The sequence below is a fragment of the Adiantum capillus-veneris genome, chromosome 12, assembly GCF_014529385.1.
Source record: "Adiantum capillus-veneris isolate H3 chromosome 12, ASM1452938v2, whole genome shotgun sequence".
NCBI classification, from domain to species: domain Eukaryota; kingdom Viridiplantae; phylum Streptophyta; class Polypodiopsida; order Polypodiales; family Pteridaceae; genus Adiantum; species Adiantum capillus-veneris.
This window is the reverse complement of record NC_140942.1, coordinates 120,150,597-120,155,306: the sequence shown is the minus strand read 5'-3', so window position 1 is coordinate 120,155,306 and position 4,710 is coordinate 120,150,597.

Here is a 4,710-nt window from a genome sequence, read left to right as displayed (position 1 = left end):
TAAAAGACATTCAACATCAGGTTTTTATTATCTGTGCAAATGCACATAGCAGAAGTAACTTGATCACAAAATAGTGTGTGCAATTTGTGTTAATTAGCCTTTGTGTTGTAGAGCGAGCATTCCATTGTATAAGGATTTGCAATGTGTAACTGCCATCTCTCCCAAACTTTGGCCACCATCCTTTACCTCATGAGACATGCATACGTATAGAGCCAAGCACAAATGTCCATACATAAAGTAAAGTATGTGCACACTTATGTACAATGTGTATGCTTGTGTATGGGTACATGACTTGTAACTACCTTCCTATCTCTCTATAAATACAAATCATTACCAAAGGCAACAAATCGGGACAGATAGGCCTATCCGCCTACTGGCCGATTTAGAGCACTAAAACACACACACACACACACACACACACACACACACACACACACAATATAAATGTAACTGAGATAGTTTTTATGAACATCTATGAGCTCATACTTTTCGTTCACATTATGCATGAAAACATTGTTTTTAGAGGCTGCTGTCACAAAGAATCCAAGCTCTGAGCATTGCTGGTACATCCATTGGTGCCCTACATCTGTAAGATGAAAATTTAGTTTTGGCAAAGCTTCGCTTTACAATAAAAAATTATGCAAAGCAATCATTAGGGTGTTCTAACAAGTGTTGTAGCCTTAACAAATCCCCCCCCTCTCCCCCTTTCCCCTTTCCCTTCTAATTTTTGCTTATTGTTCTTTGACTTGTGATGTTTCTTTGCTTACCACCTTTTCTTCTATGCAAGTTTTTGCTTTTGGTTTTGTGTATTTCTGTTTCTTGTACCTATTCTGTGTGTGTCTGTGGCATTTTTTTGTGTGTTTATCACGTGAGTGCAGTAGAAGGGATTATTAAATTTTATTTTTGCTCACAGTTTCACATACAAGGGTACCATAAAGTGGAATTGTCTTTTTAAGAAACAAATTGAATCAAAAAAAGATGTATTTTATTTGTCAAAAATTCACAAATAAAGAGTTTTATAAATAGTCCTTAAATGAACGCGATATTCACAATTTATCCATAGTGACCTCTCCCGTGTGGTTTCGATAGTCATTCATTCCCAAAATTGAGAGAGAGAGAGAGAGAGAGAGAGAGAGAGAGAGAGAGAGAGATCTCACATTAGAAAAATACAAAATAATGCTAAGAACCGTGTAATAAACTATATGTTTTTTTAGATACAACAGATACTAGAAGAGAAAAATAACCGGCTATTTTCTCAAGTTTTGAGGGATGCAAAATAATATTGTTTAAATTGGTGTGAAAAAAAAAGACTATAATAGTAACAGATTCAAGGTGACAAGCTTGAAGTTATTCATACGCAAAAGCCATATGAAACATTTGTACTTCATTAAGAAGGTGAGAAATTGGAGACTACCAGATCCCTATAAAAAAATGGAAGAGTCTCTTACCTTGACCTCTGGGTCAGTATTTTTTAATTGATTGCTGTCAAATTTATTTGTATCACCTCCGACAAATGAATTAAGAGCCTCCACGTATGCTTCCTAGGACAATTGAGAAATTTTGATGATAATTCCTATGAGAATCTTATTTTGTAATAAAGGTAACATATCAAAGAACATAGCATCTCCTTAAACCAAATAGCATTTAATGATAATAATGATAATAACTGCAATGAGAATACTATTTATTTTTACAAGAACATTTTGAATAAGATAAAATTTCTTTACTCATACTGAGCCAAGACACCATTGAGCATCATTGTGGAGAGTATGTCGCTATAATCTTCGCAGTATGTCAAAGCGATGCGAATATGAGAATATGCTTTAATGTTTACCATGGAAAAAAACCGGAATCTGGCACGTGGAGAAAAGAGGGGTTAGATTTTTTAGATGGCGGCAACGTCCATATTGAGAGAGTGTAGCTAGATTCCTGTGGTGGGCAGGTGCGAGGAGCAAGAGTTGGAGCGTCGCAACAGCTGGGGAGAGGAGGTTGAAGACATGATAGGGGTGAAAATCGCGCGCAGGAGGGCTCTGTCTCTGTCTCTCTGTCTGTCTCTCTCTCTCTCTCTCTCTCTCTCTCTCTCTCTCTCTCTCTCTCTCTCTCTCTCTCTCTCTCGGACACGGACATAGATGCTGGCGTTGTCCTGTGTCGCCTCTCTGTCGCTTTGCTGCTCTGCAGGCCATGGCGATCATTGCACGGAGCTATACTGGATGTGCATGGCCCCGTAGGCAGGGTGCATGGCCCCCTAGGCAGGGAGATGGTGCGAGGGCTGGTCTTGAGCGCAGACAGAGAGGCGAATTCTCGTGATGATAGAGACCACGCTGACAGGCAGGCAGGGAGAGTTAGGAAGGCGGGCGTGGAGGAGGACGCAATAAGCGAGGACAGGGGAGCCGGAGAGGGGCGTGTGCATCAGCTCCAAGTCAGCCCCGTGTTCTAAAAGTTAAGGGGTTCACAAAATCTTCTGGCCAAATTAATTAATGTATCGAGAGTAGACACAGTATGTCCCCACAAACTGATTGCACTAGCTTTGATTCCTAGCAGCATTGCATCTCAATCTCATGACCTTACTGTATGATGACTATATATCAAAATATAATTTAGGATAACTTTGGTACATCTAGTGTAATATATGTAGCTATGCTCCTTATTTTAAGTTCATCTAGAAGAATATAAAATTATATTGTTAGCTTTCAAAAGGAGTTCCATTTTTAGCTTTCAAAAGGATTCTTACAAGAGGAGAGAGCTAGGCAGACCTTCATGTGATATAGAAGAGAACATTGGAAGGGAGTGTGCGACAAAAGGATCTCTAGAAGTGGAAGAGTTTGTCCCACTTTCCCAATCGTGGATGGATTTATTTTTTAGCCTGGGAATGTGAAGGGCATTAAATCAGCCTAAAAGATTTGTCTATTATGGGAGGAGACAAGAAAGATATATACAAATTGTTGGTTAATTAAAGAACACCGTCATGACATAACCACTCGCTTGTTGCAAGAAGCAAGCGATAGGGAGAAAGTTGGTGTTTTACACAAATGGACCACTTGGTTTTAGTAGGGTTCTCTCCATTTTTAGTAGGGATCTAGAACCGCAAGTGGTGCTTGACTATGCCTTAGGGAGAGTCTTGGGTGTAAGAGTTAAGTGGGCATACCAATTTCTCACCATTACTAACATCTATGCTCCTTGAAAACGGGAAGAGCCAAAATTTTGGTGAATTTGGGGGATTTTCCGCCGGAAGAGACTGGTGCATCATGGGAGATTTCAATATGGTAGACACTAGAAAAGAGAAGATTGGCTCAGCTAGCCTGTCGGTAGGTTTGGAAAAGGTGAAATGGAAGGAATTATGGTGCATCTGTAGATCCTTCATATCTCCCGCACATTTCTTGCAATATAAGAGTGGTCTACCCTCCCGCCCTCTCTCAAAGGGTAGTGTGGTGATCGGCTCTTTTACTCTTGCTTTAGAAAGGTAGGTAGTAGATGTGGCAAATTTGCTGCTTTACTAGTGGCATCATTGGTTTGCATTGGATGGGATGTGGCTACCACGCAAAGCCTGTGGCTTTTGCTATTATTGATTTTGACTCAATAGTAGTGAACTCTGTGTGAGGTGGTGATGGTCCTTTATGTACTAGATCTGTATGTTGACTTTTGCTTAGAACTTTTTTTCTCTCTTACTTTGTGAAAATATGTAATTGGACATGGGCAAAGGTTTTCTATTCAATGGACAACCAATGTGAACCATCACAATAAAATAACCAATGTATATTTTGCTCAGTATACAAAAGGTATGTAAGTAGTTAGTCTAACAATTTGCATGATTCATAGATATTATGTATTTATATATAGTAGGTGAATGAGCTATTTAGATATAGTAGGTGAATGAGCTATTTCTACCATGGTTTGTACTAAAGTCTCTTGCAAAAAGAAAACTTTGTAAGGCTAAAGCCCCATCCCTTTTTGAGTTGGATGTCAAATTTGAGCAACAAACCAAGTTTGAGGCTGTCTACCAGCATACTACCTACCTACTCGGTCTAGACTCTCTCATCAAGCGGAATCTCGATAGATCCACTAAAATAGCCCTTCTCTCTCCTCTCTCTCTCTCTCTCTCTCTCTCTCTCTCTCTCTCTCTCTCGTACATCTCTCCTCTGTCTTCCCCCTCGTGCTCAGCAGCTCCATCGCGATTGAGGGCAAACCCGTCGCCTGCTTCTGAAGAGCAGCTCCTCTGGCTCTGCACATGCGAGGTTGCCTCCTCCGTGAACACAATCGCTTGTGCTTGCTTTCTCTACGCTTACCTCGTGACCCTTCTGCTAGGATCTCACACACAATTACTTCTACTTGCATTTTTCCTCAAGAAATATTTTAAATCTATTTTGGCGTTTTGAACTAGTGAGCACCTTACCCAACATCTAATAGCCTATTGTGCTAATTGCTTAACTTAAGTTAATCGTTCTTATGTCAATGGGGACGAGTGACTGTATCTATACATCATACAAGTTATAATAGATTAAGAGATACCTGTGCATCATACTGATGGAAGTTCAATGCTGTTGACAACTCTAGAGCTTGAAATGCTTCCACGTACAAGATGCGGGAATTTAACTCTAAACCAAGCACTCAATGCACCCGCATATGAGCTACCAAGTACTATCCAAGGATTCTCGTGACTTTGTGAAAAGTTGTATCTTTGATTGATTTGTTTCTGTATATTATTGAATTTTA